Raw genomic sequence first — 22,440 nt, forward strand, 5'->3', positions numbered from 1 at the left:
CTGCTTGGGGGATTGGCCTGCAGTGGTTGCCTACTGCCAAAGGACAGAGAAAGGAACTTTGTGTACTTTGCTTTCAACTTGTGAACGATCTCCAAGGGCTTGCATAAGAACTTGCCCCCTGCTGAAGTCTCAGGGACAACAGACTTCAACCCCCAGCTCCCCAGAGTTCTTTTGTAAGTGCCTGCTGCTGTTTTGGGTCTTCTGAGGGACTGCGTGTCACAAGGAGCTGGAAGTGCAACTCGAGGAGAATGAAGGGTGCCGCCGTCGCTGCTGCTGCCGTCGCACTTCTGAACAAGGGTGTCGCCGCTGGAGTTGTCTCACTGCATCACATCGAGAGAAGCGTGCCGCAACAAAGAGGAAGCGTGTTGCCATTGCTGCTACCTGCTGTCGCACTTCTGAACAAGGGTGTCACCGCTGGAGTTGTTGCACTGCAACTCATTGAGAGAAGAGTCTCGCAACGAGGTAGAAGCGTGTTGCCATCACTGTGCCTGCCGTCGCACTTCTGAACAAGGGTGTCGCCACTAGAACTGTCGCATTGCACCACATTGAGGAAAGCTCCTCGCATCTCCGAGAAGCGCTCCGCCGTCAGAGCTGCTGCCGTCGCGTTTCTGAACAAGGATGTCGCTGCTGTAGTTGTCGCATTGTGTGGAAGTTTCACGCATCGTGGGAGAAGAGTCTCGCAGTTGGTGCTGTTGTCGTCGCACTTCTGAACAAGGGTGTCGCCGCTGCTGTCCACGCATCGAACCGAGAACTTCTCGCATCCCCGGAGAAGCGTGCCGCATCTTCACGTCTTTATTTCTTTGCACCTGAACTTTGCCGCATTTTCCTCGCTGAGACATTGCTTGTCGTGGAAGAGCAACGCATCGTAAGGTACATTGACGCAAAGTATCACATCTTAAGAACTGAAATTAACTAAGCTAAATCTACCATCTTAAAGTAACATTATTGAATATTTTTGTTGTTCATGCTCTTGTGGTAAATCTATATAAAGAGTACGTTTTTTATTTAAAACCTTGTGTGGGGTCCATCTGTAGTATTGTCACTGGGTTACTGTATGTGGTCACAAATGCTTTACACACTGCCTCTGAGTTAAGCCTGTCTGCTCGTGCCAAGCTACCAAGGGGGTGAGCAGGGGTTATTTTAGGAGTGTAATCCCCCTATCCTGACTAGAGGCAAGGGTCCCTATTTGTCACAAGTATCTACCTGTGTCAACTAGAGACCCACAAATTTAACATACACCATCTGGTTTTCGGAGTGTGGAAATTGTGATGTGAATTATGTACTAATAGGGTTCATAGGATATTGTCCATTCGTTCAGAGTCTCAAATTATCCGGTTTATTAAAATGTAATTATGCACGTCGGAATGTTTTATTAGATCCAAATTCAAGAATGGAGGCCTGCAAAAGATTGCCTAACTACGTCTGCTTTCTCAAATCCCCAAAAATAATTTTGGCAGCCTGTGTCACTTAAAGAGACAGGTGCTGCTTCAAAAAATATGGGGCCTCATTTATGAGCCCTTGTGTCACTTTTACGCCGCCGGTGCGTCACTTTTTATGACGCACCAGTGGCGTAAAAAATGCACCTTGTTGCATCATATTTACAAAGTGACGAATCTAGGTAGATGCGTCACTTTGTAAACCCCTGCGCCAGGTATAATGTATGCAAGGGGGGTGTATTGACGCAAGGAAGAGTCATAGAAGTGGGATCACTGACATAATATCGAGGGACATAATATCGACTACCTAAAATATCGGCGACAAAATATCGACAGACAGAATATCGACTTTGTATCTGCAAACAGGTAAGTACAAAAATATTGAGTAAAAAACTTATCGTTTACTAAAATATAGTTTGTAAAAATATTGACTTTAGTAAAAACAATGTTAAATTAAATTAGTATTAAAAATTATTTACTAAAATATACTTAAAAATACTTAAATTAACTTAAAATAATTAAATAATTAATTAAAGTTATAAAAAAATGTAACAAACATATTTGTTAAAACATATATATATATATATATATATATAGTAACATAATATAATTAAAAAATATCCAATATTATTACCGTAGGATAGCGGAAGTGTAAAATTACTATTCCCACTCTAGAGAGTGCAACAGTAGATAAGGTGTGGATAGTGTAGAGGTAAAAATTACTATTCCCACTCCAGAGAGTGCAACAGTAGGGAAAGCATTGGATAGCGTAGGGGTAAAAATTACTATTCCCACTCCAGAGAGTGCAACAGTAGGGAAAGGGTTGGATAGCGTAGGGGTAAAAATTACTATTCCCACTCCAGAGAGTGCAACAGTAGGGAAAGCGTTGAATAGCGTAGGGGTAGAAATTACTATTCCCACTCCAGAGAGTGCAACAGTAGGGAAAGCGTTGGATAGCGTAGGGGTAAAAATTACTATTCCCACTCCAGAGAGTGCAACAGTAGGGAAAGCGTTGGATAGCGTAGGGGTAAAAATTACTATTCCCACTCCAGAGAGTGCAACAGTAGGGAAAGCGTTGGATAGCGAAGGGGTAAAAATTACTTTTCCCACTCCAGAGAGTGCAACAGTAGGGAAAGCGTTGAATAGCGTAGGGGTGAAAATTACTATTCCCACTCCAAAGAGTGCAACAGTAGGGAAAGCGTTGGATACCATAGGGGTTAAAATTACTATTCCCACTCCATAAAGTGCAACAGTAGGTAAGGCAGTAGATAGCGTAGAGGTAAAAATTACTATTCCAACTCCAGAGAGTGCAACAGTAGGGAAAGGGTTGGATAGAGTAGGGGTAAAAATTACTATTCCCACTCCAGACAGTGCAACAGTAGGGAAAGCGTTGGATAGAGTAGGGGTAAAAATTACTATTCCCACTCCAGAGAGTGCAACAGTAGGGAAAGCGTTGGATAGCGTAGGGGTAAAAACCTACTATTCCCACTCCAAAGAGTGCAACAGTAGGGAAAGCATTGGATAGTGTAGGGGTAAAAAATACTATTCCCACTCCACAGAGTGCAACAGTAGGGAAAGCGTTGGATAGCGTAGTGGTAAAAATTACTATTCCCACTCCAGAGAGTGCAACAGTAGGGAAAGCTTTGGATAGCGTAGGGGTAAAAATTACTATTCCCCCACCAAAGAGTGCAACAGTAGGGAAAGGGTTGGATAGCGTAGGGGTAAAAATTACTATTCTCACTCCAGAGAGTGCAACAGTAGGGAAAGTGTTGGATAGCGTAGGGGTAAAAATTACTATTCCCACTCCAGAGAGTGCAACAGTAGGGAAAGTGTTGGATAGCGTAGGGGTAAAAATTACTATTCCCACTCCAAAGAGTGCAACCATAGGGAAAGCGTTGGATAGATTAGGGGTAAAAATTACCATTCCCACTCCAAAGAGTCCAACAGTAGGGAAAGTAGATACTTCATAGATTATTTAAAATATATATATATATTAATATCTATAAAATAAATAATTAAAAGTAATTTCCAATTTGATATAATATAAAAATTAATTATTTCCAAATACTTATTTAATTTCATCATTACAATTAGTTATCTAGTAATACTAATTAATTACAAATTAACAATTCATTAATTTGTAATTAAAAACGTACTTATCAATTAAAATCTAATAAATATCCCAAAAAATTAACATATGTAATTAGTTATAACTAAATTACTTCCCACCCTATTCCCCTATAAACCCACAACCCACTACATAAAATAAATTAGTTAAATTAACATAATTATCAATTAATCAATTAAATAAAATTAATTGGCAATTAAAATGTAATTATTACAAAAAAAATTAATCAACAATTAATTATAAACAAATACCAATAAATAAATTTACATATTTAATTAATTATAATTAAATTACTTCCCAACCTTCTCCCCTATAAACCCACAACCCGCTCCAAAAATAAAATTAATTAAATTAACATAATTATCAATTAATCAATTAAATAAAATTATTTGGCAATTAAAATGTAATTAATTACAAAATAAAAATTAATTAACAAATAATTATAAACAACTACCAATAAATAAATTTACATATTTAATTAATTATAATTAAATTACTTCCCACCCTATTCCCCTATAAACCCACAACCCGCTACAGAATTAAATTACGCAAAATTTAAATAACATTAAATTCATTAATTAAATTACATTATAACATAAATAAACACTTTTAACACATAAAATACACTATAAAAAAATCGATATTATTACATTTTCGATATTTTTATTAACCTATATTATGTACTTTGATATTTTGACTATCTATATTTAAAATTTTGATATTACATTACTTACCTTCAAAACGATATTTTTGATGTCTATATTCTGTCCATTCGATATTCTGTCCAGCCTATATTTTGCACTCGATATTATGTCCATTCAATTTTTTGTAGTCGATATTTTGTCTGTTTACCGTAGAAGTGACGCAGTGAAATCTATGAGATTTCACTGCTTCACTTTTAGGACACCGTTGCGTCAAGATCCTGCGTCTGCCTCACAGCAGGCGTAAGACTGACGCAGGCCCTTTCACATGGGGCTTGCCCCATGTGAAAGGACGTATTGCTGGAGTTGCGTCATTTTTGTGACACACTCCAGCAATGCGTCACTTTTGCGCTTACAGATACGTCAGAAATACTGACGTATCTGTAACTCCTTGCGACATGATGCGTCATACATTAAATATGACGCATCAGGAATGTCGCAAGGAGTGCGCACTGAGAAGTGACGCATCGCTGCTTTCACACAGCGATGCGTCATTTCTCATAAATGAGGCCCATGTTTCCCATTTAGGACCACACAGGGGTGAGCAAGGAGTGTTCCCCTGAAACACTGAATGCCCCCAAGTCATGATTCTCTAGGAAAACTTTCTCAGGGTGACACCTTTGCCTTTGAAAGGTCTCTGTACATGTAACCCTTTGTGATATGCCCGTGATCTACAATCAAGGTCGATGTTCGGGGCAAAGTTCCTACATTGAAATTAAGCGGTTTAGCCAAAAGACAATTTCACACCCCGGCAGGGACTGTAGTTAACAGTACAATTTGGCTAATTCACCTAAACTCCCGCTGATACCTCAGAAGCCAAGCAACATGCTATTTTATGCTTTCTTTTATTTGAAATACCAGAATCTATTTTTAAAATGTCCGGTCTGATAGTTTCAGTTCAAAACCTCTCATTTCAGCCTAATTATCGTGAATTTTGAAATTAAATGGTGAAAAGGAAGGAATGATTGATTCTTTCCATGCAGGTTATTGGAATTTACATGAATATATGCTTTAGCAAAACATATAAGCAAATTCCCTTTTTGAACACGGCAATAATTGTATTTGCAAAATGTTGTGATTGTTGTGCAAGTAGTATTCAACATATGGCACTGAAGGGAGGGACAGAAAGTGCCTTTCTGATTCCTTTAGCCCTTTTCCCAATCATGCATATTCTTGAGGCCATGCCATCCAGTGTGTGAGACTCCACCGACTACCTCAGTCACAACCACCCCCCCTTTTGCACCCACCCTTCAAACACCGTCACCTTTCTTTTTCTGAAGGACTCTACGTTGTAGACAGACCAATGCGTTATTTTAATTAGTATGTTCATGTTTTTATAAAGCGCATATCTGCCCAGTAGTTTTTTTAATTTACCAAAATATGCACTACACAAGATGTGCAAAACCTGCTGTGCTTCGAGAAACTGTTTTTACGCAAAGTGAGCCCCCCCTCACCCACACTTTATATTCACCTATGAATAATTCCACACAATATTCCAATGATTTAGAGAAAATTAAGATGAAAAGTATGGAACTACACTGTAGCTTTGTAACTGTGTTCATGGCCATGATATTCAAATTGACCATTTGGTGCTGTGCACGAATGCTGCCCTTTTTGTGGGATGTTTTGCTTCTACTGTGTGTTTGTATATTATCTGGCTGTTGTTGCACTGTCTGTTTATTATTATTATGTTCTAGTTTTGTAATTCTATTTTTCCACTTGGTAGTATTGCTCACCCATTGTCTATGAAAAACAGTGCTTAATTTGAGCAATTGGTTTCCGGTGCTCTACACCAGCACTTAATTGTCAGCACCAGCTCTAGTGACAGTCCACCACATGGTGGCGTTGTCTTTTTCATTTTGAGATGAGCACAACAACCGTATTTATTAAGTCAATATACATTTGAAATCAATCATAGCCTCTCACGTCATTATTATAGTTTTGTGAGGCCTGAAACAATCTGAATTGTAATTTGTATGGGGCTACCATTGTTAGGTGTTATATTGGCACAGTCATTGGTAGTGCTGGCAGGGGGAATGGGCGGTGCAGGCCATAGTGACTTGCTGAGAAGGGGCCTGACACATATTTTTTTATAAACTTAAACACTGCTGTAATGCTCTCTGTCACCCATCCCAGGTCACTGTACAAAACTGCACAATAAATAAGTATAGATAAATATCTGTAGCAGGAGCTCTTGACACTCATGTCCCTCTACTATATGTGGTACACGGCCTGTTTAGAACTCTAAGAAGTGTGCCATCCAACGCCAATCAGGCATAGACATGTAGGGCTTGATTCACAAAGAGCCTCTAAACTCGTGGCGTAGGGCCCGATTCACAGACTGAACTTAAGACTAAATCCTAAACTTACTACTATTTTGGTATTCACAGAATACACTTACTACTTTTGGCATTCACAGAAGAATGTACTACTTTCGGGATTCACAGAATGAACTTACTACTTTCAGTATTCACAGAATAAACCTACGACTACTAACTTTACGTCCGCCGCCGGGCCGTAATTTCCGCCGCTGGGCCGGAATTTACGGCTCTTTGGCAGAGTTTACGATTTTGGCCCGCAATTTCCGGAATAGTGCCGTAATTTATGATTACAGGCCAGAAATTCCGATTACGGGCCGGAACATACGAATTTTGGCAGTTGGTCATGCTAGACAAGGGTAAACACCTGTTCAAGTGCCTACCATCCCCCACCATGGATCAGCTGATCCACTACAGCCAATCCCAGCCCACCAACTTGGATAAATGCAGAGCAAACACAAACAAACCTTTTCAGGATGTCACAGAATGTGTTTGTAGCACTGCCCCTTGCCATGCGGCAAAACTACTTGAGGAGGAGGAGGAGAGCTGAGAGGATTTTCAGGCAGAGGATCAACCTATTTGGAATGACCAGCCAAGATGTAAGGGCCAGGTACCGTTTCCCACCAGAAGTCATCTTGGATATGGTCTGTGAGTGGGAGCAGGAACTTGATTCTGTGACCTGCTGCTCACATGCAATGCCAGCATATCTCAAGATCCTGTCCGCCCTACACTTGTTTGCCACTGGGTCATTCCAAAGGGTCACCAGTGACCTTGTGGGCATTTCCCAGGCGAGCCAGTCGTGGTGCCTGCATCAGGTACTGAGATGCATCACTGCTAGAGCCCCCAACTACATTCAAATGCCACATACACTGGCCATGAGACAAACCGCAGCAAGAGATTTGTATCTCCTTGCACAATTCCCACGTGTGCTGAGTGCAATTGACTGCCCCCATGTGGCCCTTCAGCCACCCCGTCACATTGCACACATCTTCTGCAACAGACACAGATGGCATTCCATCAATGTGCAAGCTGTCTGTGATGCCAGTGGGAGGTTCATCGACGTGCATGCAGTGTTCCCAGGCAGTACGCATGACAGCTTCATATTCCGCATGTCACCCCTTTCCCGGCGTATGGCTGCAGGAGAATTTGGCAACATGTGACTACTGGGTAAGTACCAACCACTAAAAATGAGTGATATATGCCATTAAAATGTCTGAATGCCCCCCAATATTAACCATTGTACAATGATAATCATGGCCCAACAGACACTGCATGTACGAACGTATAGATCATGTTCTGTGCAAGTTAAAAAGGGAAATGGTAACAACTGCCCTTTCTTCCCTCCTCAGGCGATGCTAGCTATGCACTCTCCCCACATCTTCTCACCCCTTACAGGCTTGCAAACACTGTACCTCAGCGTAGGTACAATAGGGCACACATACGGACTCGAGCCATCATAGAGTGCACTTTTGGGCTGTTGAAGTCACGATTCAGATGTCACCACCGTACAGGGGGTGTGCTGCAGTACTTCCCAAAAGTCGTGTGCAAGATTATATTAGCCTGTTGTGTTTTGCACAACATTGCTTTAATGCATGGCTTACACATGCCTCTGGAACCTCGGCTAGCTCTGAATATGGGAAACCGGGCCATTGCACATGACTGACGGCAGGGCGTGCAAGTCCATGATCAGCTCGTTGCCACGTTTTTCACATGAGCAACCTGTAGTGTCATGGACAAAATGTGGTTTGATGTCTGTTGTCAATGATGAAACTTGGATAGACACGACAGTGTCAATAAATCCCACCCTGAGACGACTTTGCAAGCCACACGAACTGCATGCAAATCACAGCCGCAGACAGTAGTCAAAAGGTGGAGTGTGCCTCAGGTCATGTGCCCATGTCAGCGATCAGTGTAGTGGACATCCCTAAAACCAACTATTCACGCTGATGACAAACAATACATGTCCTCAGAGACATACCTGGACCACATAAGGATGGGTCACCAATTCACCAAAGGTTGCATACTTAGGCCTGTGACCTCAACAGATTTGACTCCACCACAAACGATGGGCCTTGAATGTGAGTGATGATGTCATGGGAGTATCAGGCACCATGAGCCAGATCTACAATAACTGGTGCATCCCAGCATATCAGCAGGGATGCCCCAGTTATTGTGCCTCACAGCAGACACCCCTAGCACCATTGTGGATGCGCTGCATTTACAATGTGGCGCGCCATGGGGCAAGTATAGACAGAAGCGTGACGCATATGCTGCCATAAAGGTGAAGCACTGCTGGAGTTGCGTTGCAAGCGCAACGCAGCTCCAGCAAGGCAAGTGGTGACCCTATACCTAACATGCTGCGTCAATCCTTACGCCTTCAACAAGCAGGCGCAGGGTTCTGACACAGCGTGGCCATTAAAGTGACTGAGTGAAATGTTTTAGATTTCAGTCCGCCACTTTTAGGAGCAGTTCCTGTCCTGAAACACCCCCCCCTGCGCAGGAGCGCTCAACTGTGGCTTTACAACATGACACATTTCCCAGATGCGTCATGTTGAAAATAAGCCACAGCATGGTGTTGGTCTTGCACTGCGTCACAAAATTGACGCAACTGTGGTGCAAATGTGGCATACAGGGCTCGTAAATCTGCCGCCATGTGTCTGTGACATATCCTCACTGCTCCACACCAATGTTACCTAACACATCACACAACTCTGATACTGAGCACTCAATATGGACTACATGTTCCATAATGCAAAGTATGAGAAAATGAATCTGGGCTCTGATGTTATGTCAGCCCCCCCTTGCCTGTGCAGAAATGTCATGAAATGATCTGTTCCCCCTTTAGATACATATTCATGATTCACACCTGCACTGTAATTTCACTTTTTACTACAACAGAACAACAGGATGGCAGTGGATTTGATTACTGATTGTGGATGGACCATGATGAATTCAAAATGGCTGCCAATTACTTCCTGTGATGTATTTCCTGTCTCCCACTTCCTGTATAATCTCTCCTGTATGATATAAAGTGTTCCGGGTCGTTTTCGGAAGTTACGGCGCAAAAACGTAAGTTTCGGTGTCGCGCCGTAATGCGCGTGCGCATAACAGAATATCCGGATCCGGAAACTATGTTTTCGGGTTGCAAATTCCGAAAATAAACCGGAACACATCATTTCATACAGACAATGTTATACCGGAAGTGGGAGACAGGAAATACATCACAGGAAGTAGTTGGCAGCCATATTGTGTTCACTCTGAGTCATCCTCTATCACTGAACAGATCCTCAGGCATCCTGCTGCTCTCATCATTCTTATTTCCCCATAATGGCCGAGGAGTATGAGGAAAGAGCACCCCCTTTCTCAGAAAGGGAATTGAACATCTTGATGGAGGGGGTGCTGGCGAAATTTCCTCAGCTATATGGGGACCCTGAGCACCAGCTGAGCACTGCAGCCCGGGCCAGGCTGTGGGTCAACATCGACGAGCACTGCAGTACAGTGGGAGTGTCCACCAGGAGTGCTAGGGCGTGCCACAAGCGCTGGGAGGACCTTAAGCGCAGGGCCCGTCACAAGGCTATGGAGCTGGCTGGCCTGTCTTCCCAGCACCATGTGCATCGTCCTCGCCTCTCCCCACTGTATAGGAAGGTCCTGCGAGCAGCTTGGCCGACCCTCCATGCTCAGCTGGAGGAGCATGAGCAGCAGAGACCTAGTAAGTGCACCATATACAATATGTGTCTGGGAGTATGATGTGAGTGAAAAAGTGCTGTACCATTGTGTGTCCCATGCCTCCATTCACCAATTCCGTGTCCAAACAGCAGTCACCAAGATGAAAGAATCACACTGTGGCATATGGACTGTACAGGGTAGAGTGCATTTTGGGAGTTGTAGTTTCTTCATGACAACTCGGTAAATGAGCCACACTAATGCATTCATATTGAATTCTGCTCTGCCAGCACCACTAACATTGAACCAAGTAAATCATAACTGATGTGTACATTGGATGAGCAATGGTAGAGACTGTCCAGTGTGCGCATGGCAGGCCATAGGGTATTTGATATTGTGATTTGCATTGCACCTGTGGAGTTGGGTTCCAATTGAGACAGATCATCATGTGCCATGGAGTCAAGACAGACTTTAAGATCCTTGCATCACTCTTAAGTGTTCCTAAATTTGCAAGGTGTGTCCACTGACAGACGTCTCACCCTTAGTGGCCTGTATGACATTTCACATGTACAGGTAGCTGTCACAACCACCCACCACTGTTCACCGGTGTACTTCACTACCGTTTAAGTCAACAAAGCCAATATGTGGCACTGGATAGTCCGATGATGTGTGGGGACGGCTAAAAGCTAGACTCACAATGTAGCTAGAGAAGTAGTCCAGACCCTATGTGGATATGTGATCTACATTCGTTTTGTCCCATACAATCCCCCAAAGCCGATGACACTTGTCCAGACGTTAAATAGCTGCAAATCCATACCAATGACAAGAATTTATAAAATCTGGACTCTTTTATTTTGAGATGAGCACAACAACCGTATTTATTAAGTCAATATACATTTGAAATGAATCATAGCCTCTCACGTCATTATTATAGTTTTGTGAGGCCTGAAACAATCTGAATTGTAATTTGTATGGGGGTGCCATTGTTAGGTGTTATATTGGCACAGTCATTGGTAGTGCTGGCAGGGGGAATGGGCGGTGCAGGCCATAGTGACTTGCTGAGAAGGGGCCTGACACATATTTTTTTATAAACTTAAACACTGCTGTAATGCTCTTTGTCACCCATCCCAGGTCACTGTACAAAACTGCACAATAAATAAGTATAGATAAATATCTATAGCAGGCGCTCTTGACACTCATGTCCCTCTACTATATGTGGTACACGGCCTGTTTAGAACTCTAAGAAGTGTGCCATCCAACGCCAATCAGGCATAGACATGTAGGGCTTGATTCACAAAGAGCCTCCGAACTCGTGGCGTAGGGCCCGATTCACAGACTGAACTTAAGACAAAATCCTAAACTTACTACTATTTTGGTATTCACAGAATACACTTACTACTTTTGGCATTCACAGAAGAATTTACTACTTTCGGGATTCACAGAATGAAGTTACTACTTTCAGTATTCACAGAATAAACTTACGACTACTAACTTTACGTCCGCCGCCGGGCCGTAATTTCCGCCGCTGGGCCGGAATTTACGGCTCTTTGGCAGAGTTTACGATTTTGGCCCGCAATTTCCGGAATAGTGCCGTAATTTATGATTACAGGCCAGAAATTCCGATTACGGGCCGGAAGATACGAATTTTGGCAGTTGGTCATGTTAGACAAGGGTAAACACCTGTTCAAGTGCCTACCATCCCCCACCATGGATCAGCTGATCCACTACAGCCAATCCCAGCACACCAACTTGGATAAATGCAGAGCAAACACAAACAAACCTTTTCAGGATGTCACAGAATGTGTTTGTAGCACTGCCCCTTGCCATGCGGCAAAACTACTTGAGGAGGAGGAGGAGAGCTGAGAGGATTTTCAGGCAGAGGATCAACCTATTTGGAATGACCAGCCAAGATGTAAGGGCCAGGTACCGTTTCCCACCAGAAGTCATCTTGGATATGGTCTGTGAGTGGGAGCAGGAACTTGATTCTGTGACCTGCTGCTCACATGCAATGCCAGCATATCTCAAGATCCTGTCCGCCCTACACTTGTTTGCCCCTGGGTCATTCCAAAGGGTCACCAGTGACCTTGTGGGCATTTCCCAGGCGAGCCAGTCGTGGTGCCTGCATCAGGTACTGAGATGCATCACTGCTAGAGCCCCCAACTACATTCAAATGCCACATACACTGGCCATGAGACAAACCGCAGCAAGAGATTTGTATCGCCTTGCACAATTCCCACGTGTGCTGAGTGCAATTGACTGCCCCCATGTGGCCCTTCAGCCACCCCGTCACATTGCACACATCTTCTGCAACAGACACAGATGGCATTCCATCAATGTGCAAGCTGTCTGTGATGCCAGTGGGAGGTTCATCGACATGCATGCAGTGTTCCCAGGCAGTACGCATGACAGCTTCATATTCCGCATGTCACCCCTTTCCCGGCGTATGGCTGCAGGAGAATTTGGCAACATGTGACTACTGGGTAAGTACCAACCACTAAAAATTAGTGATATATGCCATTAAAATGTCTGAATGCCCCCCATTATTAACCATTGTACAATGATAATCAAGGCCCAACAGGCACTGCATGTACGAACGTATAGATCATGTTCTGTGCAAGTTAAAAAGGGAAATGCTAACAACTGCCCTTTCTTCCCTCCTCAGGCGATGCTAGCTATGCACTCTCCCCACATCTTCTCACCCCTTACAGGCTTGCAAACACTGTACCTCAGCGTAGGTACAATAGGGCACACATACGGACTCGAGCCATCATAGAGTGCACTTTTGGGCTGTTGAAGTCACGATTCAGATGTCACCACCGTACAGGGGGTATGCTGCAGTACTTCCCAGAAGTCGTGTGCAAGATTATATTAGCCTGTTGTGTTTTGTACAACATTGCTTTAACGCATGGCTTACACATGCCTCTGGAACCTCGGCTAGCTCTGAATCTGGGAAACCGGGCCATTGCACATGACTGACGGCAGGGCGTGCAAGTCCATGATCAGCTCGTTGCCACGTTTTTCACATGAGCAACCTGTAGTGTCATGGACAAAATGTGGTTTGATGTCTGTTGTCAATGATGAAACTTGGATAGACACGACAGTGTCAATAAATCCCACCCTGAGACGACTTTGCAAGCCACACGAACTGCATGCAAATCACAGCCGCAGACAGTAGTCAAAAGGTGGAGTGTGCCTCAGGTCATGTGCCCATGTCAGCGATCAGTGTAGTGGACATCCCTAATACCAACTATTCACGCTGATGACAAACAATACATGTCCTCAGAGACATACCTGGACCACATAAGGATGGGTCACTAATTCGCCAAAGGTTGCATACTTAGGCCTGTGACCTCAACAGATTTGACTCCACCACAAACGATGGGCCTTGAATGTGAGTGATGATGTCATGGGAGAATCAGGCACCATGGGCCAGATCTACAATAACTGGTGCATCCCAGCATATCAGCAGGGATGCCCCAGTTATTGTGCCTCACAGCAGACACCCCTAGTACCATTTGTGTAAATGGGATAGCAAAAGGTCCAAGGATTACAAGGCTCAAACAATGCTTTAATAAGTTGTATTGGTAGGTGGGTGGAGACACACTCAAAGCTCTGGACCTCTTGGGCTTCAAGTAAGGAAACAGTTTTGAGGAGTGGTAAGTGTGTTCTCCACATAAAATCACATCAAATGTTCAGGATTAATATCCATTCTTTCCAAGTCGTAGTATGGAGGACAGAGACATTTTAGTTGCAGTGGAATGTCTTTATTTTTGTGCATAGGACAAGGACAGCCGACACGTGTTTCGCCCCCTCTTGGCGATTTGCGCCGGGGCTTTCTCAAGGCTAGTTTAGCTTTATGACGTAAATGGTTATAGTTTCAGATAGTTGTTATAGCGTCCCAGATGCAAAAGTATGATTCTTCAGAAGTAAAAACATATTTTCGTTAGGCTGATGCCCCTGCTTCTAGTCTCCCTTCGACATCATGGTTCTCGGGTTGAATCCCAGCGGTCATTTGATGTGATTTTATGTGGAGAACACACTTACCACTCCTCAAAACCCCTAGTACCATTGTGGATGTGCTGCATTTACAATGTGGCGCGCCATGGGGCAAGTATAGACAGAAGCGTGACGCATATGCTGCCATAAAGGTGAAGCACTGCTGGAGTTGCGTTGCAAGCGCAACGCAGCTCCAGCAAGGCAAGCGGTGACCCTATACCTAACATGCTGCGTCAATCCTTACGCCTTCAACAAGCAGGCGCAGGGTTCTGACACAGCGTGGCCATTAAAGTGACTGAGTGAAATGTTTTAGATTTCAGTCCGCCACTTTTAGGAGCAGTTCCTGTCCTGAAACACCCCCCCCCCCCCCCTGCGCAGGAACGCTCAACTGTGGCTTTACAACATGACACATTTCCCAGATGCGTCACGTTGAAAATAAGCCACAGCATGGTGTTGGTCATGCACTGCGTCACAACATTGACGCAACTGTGGTGCAAATGTGGCATACAGGGCTCGTAAATCTGCCCCCATTTGTCTGTGACATATCCTCACTGCTCCACACCAATGTTACCTAACACATCACACAACTCTGATACTGAGCACTCAATATGGACTACATGTTCCATAATGCAAATTATGAGAAAATGAATCTGGGCTCTGATGTTATGTCAGCCCCGCCCCTGCCTGTGCAGAAATGTCATGAAATGATCTGTTCCCCCTTTAGATACATATTCATGATTCACACCTGCACTGTAATTTCACTTTTTACTACAACAGAACAACAGGATGGCAGTGGATTTTATTACTGATTGTGGATGGACCATGATGAATTCAAAATGGCTGCCAATTACTTCCTGTGATGTATTTCCTGTCTCCCACTTCCTGTATAATCTCTCCTGTATGATATAAAGTGTTCCGGGTCGTTTTCGGAAGTTACGGCACAAAAACTTAAGTTCCGGTGTTGCGCCGTAATGCGCGTGCGCATAAAAGAATAGCCGGATCCGGAAACTATGTTTCCGGGTTGCAAATTCCGAAAATAAACCGGAACACATCATTTCATACAGACAATGTTATACCGGAAGTGGGAGACAGGAAATACATCACAGGAAGTAGTTGGCAGCCATATTGTGTTCACTCTGAGTCATCCTCTATCACTGAACAGATCCTCAGGCATCCTGCTGCTCTCATCATACTTATTTCCCCATAATGGACGAGGAGTATGAAGAAAGAGCACCCCCTTTCTCAGAAAGGGAATTGAACATCTTGGTGGAGGGGGTGCTGGCGAAATTTCCTCAGCTATATGGGGACCCTGAGCACCAGCGGAGCACTGCAGCCCGGGCCAGGCTGTGGGTCAACATCGCCGAGCACTGCAGTACAGTGGGAGTGTCCACCAGGAGTGCTAGGGCCTGCCACAAGCGCTGGGAAGACCTAAAGCGCTGGGCCCGTCACAAGGCTATGGAGCTGGCTGGCCTGTCTTCCCAGCACCATGTGCATCGTCCTCGCCTCTCCCCACTGTACAGGAAGGTCCTGCGAGCAGCTTGGCCGACCCTCCAAGCTCAGCTGGAGGAGCATGAGCAACAGAGACCTAGTAAGTGCACCATATACAATATGTGTCTGGGAGTATGATGTGAGTGAAAAAGTGCTGTACCATTGTGTGTCCCATGCCTCCATTCACCAATTCCGTGTCCAAACAGCAGTCACCAAGATTAAATAATCACACTGTGGCATATGGACTGTACAGGGTAGAGTGCATTTTGGGAGTTGTAGTTTTTTCATGACAACTCGGTAAATGAGCCACACTAATGCATTCATATTGAATTCTGCTCTGCCAGCGCCACTAACATTGAACCAAGTAAATCATAACTGATGTGTACATTGGATGAGCAATGGTAGAGACTGTCCAGTGTGCGTATGGCAGGCCATAGGGTATTTGATATTGTGATTTGCATTGCACCTGTGGAGTTGGGTTCCAATTGAGACAGATCATCATGTGCCATGGAGTCAAGACAGACTTTATGATCCTTGCATCACTCTTAAGTGTTCCTAAATTTGCAAGGTGTGTCCACTGACAGACGTCTCACCCTTAGTGGCCTGTATGACATTTCACATGTACAGGTAGCTGTCACAACCACCCACCACTGTTCACCGGTGTACTTCACTACCGTTTAAGTCAACAAAGCCAATATGTGGCACTGGATAGTCCGATGATGTGTGGGGACGGCTAAAAGCTAGACTCACAATGTAGCTAGAGAAGTAGTCCAGACCGTATGTGGATGTGTGATCTACATTCGTTTTGTCCCATACAATCCCCCAAAGCCGATGACACTTGTCCAGACGTTAAATAGCTGCAAATCCATACCAATGACAAGAATTTATAAAATCTGGACTCTTCATGTTCTCATTTGGTGGACTGGTTTTTGAACATGAACATGTAGCAGTGACAGGACACACAGATCACAAGAATGCCAAAGTGGAGGTTTGGCCAATACCATTGCGTAAGCCACAATAATTCACATGAGATGTCCATGTCAAACTCAATTCTATATATGACAGTGAACATACATGTAATGTAAGTTCAGAAACAGAATAGGGGTTGGGAGCACACTGCCTCACAGTCCCAGCACAGTTCGCCCCTTTGCATCCTGGTAAATGTAGTACACAGTTCAAACTTACTTCAAATTTATCTGGAATGATTCACCAAAGTTTGTGCAGAGGTGTTTCTGTTTTGAGCGCTTCATCAGTAGAGAGCAGCTGTTTTAGAGAGCAAAAAAAATCATCTGGGTTTGCTGTGTGCCTGTGAGTGGTACTGTGACCTGAGAGGAACTTGGCAGCATTTCGAGCAACCACAGATGATTTTGCAGTAAGTTTGAACTGTGTACTGCATTTACCAGGATGCAAAGGGGCAAACAGTGCTGGGACTGTGAGGCAGTGTGCTCGCAACCCCCATTAAGTCCATAAAGACTGAGGGGCAGATTTACAAGGCACTTGCGACTCTTTTACAACGCCATTGGGTCACTTTTGTAATGCAGCGGCGGAGCAAACAAAACACCATGCTGCTGGGTAATTACAACGTGACACATCCAGTGTAGGAATGCCTCCTAAAAGTGACTGAATGAAATCTACAAGATTTCACTCAGTCACTTTTAGGGCCATGCTGCGTCAAAACTCTGCGCCTGCTTGAAGCAGGTGTAAGTATTGACGCAGCATGTCAGCAATCATACACCCCCGAGCCTTGCTGGAGTGTGTTCGCACTTGCCACGCCACTCCAGCAAAGGGCTGCTATTCCACCGGGATGCATCACGCATCTGCCCACCCAAGTGCCAAGGTGTGCCGCATTGTAAATGCGGTGCTTCAGGGGTGGCGCACGGGTGGGCAGATGCATCGCAACTCTTCTGGCACACCTCTGCTGATTAGCAGAGATGCACCAGAAGTTGTAAATTGGCCCCTGACAACTGTAGAGTGTGATCAGAGGAGAAAAAAATCTAACCTTGGCTCATCTATGTATGTGTATCGTCCTGCATGAAACAACCACCACATCAGGATTTTGCTTACACTTCTGCAGGCACGGCTGGTGAGACAGAAGATATGCAGGTACAAGTCCGGACCCGGAGGACATCAGTTTGCCGGTGGCTACACCCTCTTTCCACCAGCGAGGAAGAGGAGGAGGAGGGGCCCTCTACATCTGCAGGCCAGGGGGTTGCGCCCACCCGGGATGAGGAAGAACAAGACTCTGGTACTACGTCCCGGGTGTAGGCTGTGGACATTGTAGGGGTGGGGGAAGGACCGGACACCTCGGACCATGATGTGGTGGAGAGCTACTCACCACCCACACACTCTTCACTAGTGGGTCACGAAGAGGTGTCCCCGGGGCAGGCCAACATTCAATCAGGGCCTGCCTCTCTCTACCTCTAGAGTCCCCCATGCCATTGGGGTTTCCAGCTCGATCCCCTGAAACCTGTCCCCCTCCTTGTAGCCACCAAGCCGAACAAATCAGCTTCGGACCAGAGGCACCCCATCCCTTCTGTCCCCCCCGACCCCTCCCGGTGTTGTTCCTCCTGTGGCTGTGCCAGGGAACTTGGGTTGGATGGTCGAGGGTCACCCTGAGAGGGTCGCTCGCATGTTCCTACAAGTGTGCCTGGAGATCCGGTCTATGCGAGCGGACCTTGTACGATCAATGGACAACCTCGGCACCCATATGCAGTCCATGAGCACAGCCATGCCGTCTTTTGTCTCCCAAAAGCCTTCCCATTCCACCGTCAATGTGTCCCACTGTCCGTTGCCCCACACAGTTTCCCCCGTACTTCTCGTGTGTCACGTCCCCATGTGGTGCCTGTTCCTGCACAAGCCAGCTGTGTGGATGTGTCAGACCCTGAGGATCTAGACATTGTGGTCCTGGAGGATGACCAGAAAGACACTTGACTTTTGGACTGAGACATTGTCCTGGACGAAGATTTCTTTTTCCCCTTGTAATTAGACTGGTTTCCCTGACGCTCCCTGACGTATTATATTTGTTTTGCCCCACCCCAATCCAAGTTCCCTTCTCCTTCTGTATTAAGATCATCATTTGTTTTCTTTTCTCCCTTCCAAACGGACGGTCAGTTTTTTTTCCAACATAAATATCTTTGAGTAATTCTACTTTTTTTAATTTGTTTGACTTCATTTTGAAGGTCTGTTGCTATGATGTGTTACACTTGTAACTGTCTCACACACACACACATGCCTACATCGTTAGACAGGACATGATACACAACAGGATATTACTTTTGTAGATCTTTATTTTCACGACACACCTAGGGACCCCAAGTCAAATTGCCCACGTGAATGTCACTGGCGATCGTGTTTGCGTTTCGCAAAATTGGGGGTGATGAACGCGGTGAGGGGTGAGGTTGAGCTTGTCGCCTTCATGTATGTGGGTGTGTACAGGGTGATCAAGAGGTGCGTTTCTGCACATTTGGTGTCTGTACCTGGACAACGGCTGGTTGTGCAGGTGGTGGAAGTGACTGTCCAGAGGTTGGTGGTGTTTGTGCAGGTGGTGGGAGTGACTGTCCAGAGGTTGGTGGTGTTTGTGCAGGTGGTGGGGGTGGTGGGAGTGACTGTCCAGAGGTTGGTGGTGTTTGTGCAGGTGGTGGGGGTGGTGGGAGTGACTGTCCAGAGGTTGGCGGTGTTTGTGCAGGTGGTGGGGGTGGTGGGATTGACTGTCCAGAGGTTGGTGGTGTTTGTGCAGGAAGTGGGGGTGTATGTTCAGGGTGCTGTTGTGTTTGTGTACCTTGGCTGTGGTGCTGTGCAGCTGGCGTTACAGGTGTGTGGATGTGCTTTCCTGCAGGCCGATATGATTGTTCCCCTCCCTGTGTTGGCCGTGAAGGTAGACTTCGGATCACTCTCACCAAAGCCCTCCATCATCTTCATGGCCAAGGCATGGCGTCTTGCATTCTGTTCCCTTTGGATGGATATCAGGTCAGTCATATTCCTAGACATTTCCTGCCAAGTGCTATCCATCCTATCCAAAGCTTGGCACACCCTGTCCACCCCCTGAGGGAATTGGACCATGTCCTGCAGGGACCCTGACATGACTGACAGTGTAGCCCCTATGGCACGAATGTCCTGCCTCACATCTGCCTGCTGTTGGTAGAAGTCCTGCTCCCACTGGCCACCATCGCCATGTGCAGGCCCCCTCGGCAGGTGTCTGCCAGGGATGAGATGAGCAGGTCGAACAACAGGGGGGTGGCAGGTGGAAGACGGTGGGCAGGAGAAGGGTGCCCAGGGGATACCTGCACCACAACAGGGCTGGTACTTCCCACAGATGATGGAGAGGATAGCAGGGATACATTGCGTAGGGAAGAGTGGGTAGGGGAACCACCATGTTGGTCCCGGACGTGAGGCTGTGAGGGAGTGATGTCTCTGATTGGATGTGTGTGAGCCGTGGCTGGTTGGATTTATGCTGAGTTTGTTTGAGAGGAGGCAGACGAGCGTTGCTTGGCATAGGATGTGATGCCGTGACGTCAGTTCCGTCATCCCCGGAGTCAATGTATATGTGCTCATCCTCCTCCACAAAGGCAACGTCCTCATGATCTTGAGCCTCCACTTGGGCATGAGTTGCTGCCGACATTACTGCCTGGAGGATCAGGGGATTCTCCCCTCTGATTCCCCGTCGGCCAACACTGGTTGTCGGTTTGTCAGCCTCCCCCTCAGCATCATCTGAAACACAGAGGTTAGAACTGTATTAGTGATTGACCAGGTATTACATGTGCTGCAACACCAGGGTTGTTTTAACTGTACTTTGCATCAGCAGATAAGGATCATGTGATCTGGTTAGGGTACCACCACAAATGACCGCTCACACCATAGCACTGAGGTGTTACACAGAGATGTATATAATACTAGCAAGCTCACCAGCTCCAGCCACAACTCTCTGTTCCTTCGCGTTCCCCCCTGGTGTATCCTGCTGCACCTGTCTCCTCATAGTTGCAGTGGTCTCATCCTGTCAGCACCTGTGATGAGAAATACATGTCCATATTTTAGTACAACAGATTGTAGCTATGAGCCAACATGTTATTCTCATTAACCATTTGCGGATAATCAAGGACAATGTGCAGCATGTTTACCTCATTGACTTTACATGTGAGTATCTGCTCACAAGCAGCATTTGACAGCTGTTATATCTATGCAGCACTGACATCAATAAGATGACACATCAACTGACAAACTTGTTTTAGAAGGTTACTGATATTTCAAGGAAGGGGATAAATGACCCTGACTCATCTGCATCACACTGATTTCACCTTTACCATTGACACTAACTTTTATCATGTGTGTAATGTTGTTTGTTAACAAGTCTTAAAGGAGTTCATCTGTGAGATGTGCAGTTGTCAGGGACATGATGTTGCCCATTTGCGCTTCCCTACCCATGAGGTCACACAGCTAATTTTTGAATGAGAGAACACAGATTACTAATGTCCATCCTTTGAGTGTTCTCTGTTCCCATACTCCATTTCCAACATCATGGTACTACTTACATGACAACGGATGGTGTCTTGTGCAGCAGACATCCAAACCTCATATGTCAAACACTCACCTATACATGTGAATACGATCAAAGGGAAGCAAGCAGTAAAAAACATTTGGTTATGATCGCACATTGCAGATGAGGTGAAAAGCTTTGAGGCTTCCCGCCTGCACTGGATTATCGTGTTGCTCTTCAGCCAATTCATTTTGCAGGTGTAACTGCATGAAGAGTCACCTTAGCAGCCCTTACACCCATCTGAAAGGTAAACAAATGGCGCCAGTGTCTGTCTCGGCCATACCAATTTAATTTTGATTTGACCATGTATAATTTGCTAGGGATTTATCCTATCATTGAATTGCAAGCCTGTTGTGTTTTGGTCAGTTCATATGACACATTGTTCTATTGTATGTCCATTCTGCGCACACTTGGCATACATTTTGTGTCAGCTCTCTCATTTGCCACCAGGGTCTGATCGGCCATGTGTTCAAATGTCCTATATGAGCATATTGTGATGCAGGACAACAGTGTTGTACAACACATACGATGGAGGTGAAAGGCACAATTAATGAGTATTCAGCCAGGTTGACTTACCTTGGCCCCGCACCGGAGCAGTGTGTGGTTCCTGGACAGATGTCAAGTCCAACCTAGTAGCAGAAGTCAGTGTGCGTCTTTGATTTTGGGAGGACCGCATTGTACCTACAATTATAAGTGTGTTTTGCAACTTTACATTCCTGCTACCACATGTGATGCATTCAATTTCTGGCACAGAGGACGAGCACAAGCAGTTGTGGGCACCACTGTTGCAGTAGTGTGCCATACATAATGTAAGGAGTGAACCCACATATCACTTAGAATGGGCCCAGTACCTTGATGCTACCTATGTCACAATGACATGCCTACGAACTCAGAGGTAAGGTCCACTATCGGGTTTTGTTGATGACCAGAGAATTATCCATCCAATGAACGCAGTACATGCCCAGCTGTGTGGACTGTGTAATTTAATGTATGTTGGTAAGATTTGAAGTTGGACAGTGTATGCAATGTCCATACTACAGATACTGTTATCTCACTGTTTGTTTTTCATTTCCATATCTGTGCAAATAGACTTTCTTGATTAGGTCTACAGACACTATTACAATATAGTGGGTACACCCTTTTGACTAGTTGTGGGCCTAGATTACTGGATTGGTTTCCC

Source organism: Lissotriton vulgaris, chromosome 7 (assembly GCF_964263255.1).
Source record: "Lissotriton vulgaris chromosome 7, aLisVul1.2, whole genome shotgun sequence".
Classification (NCBI taxonomy): Eukaryota; Metazoa; Chordata; class Amphibia; order Caudata; family Salamandridae; genus Lissotriton; species Lissotriton vulgaris.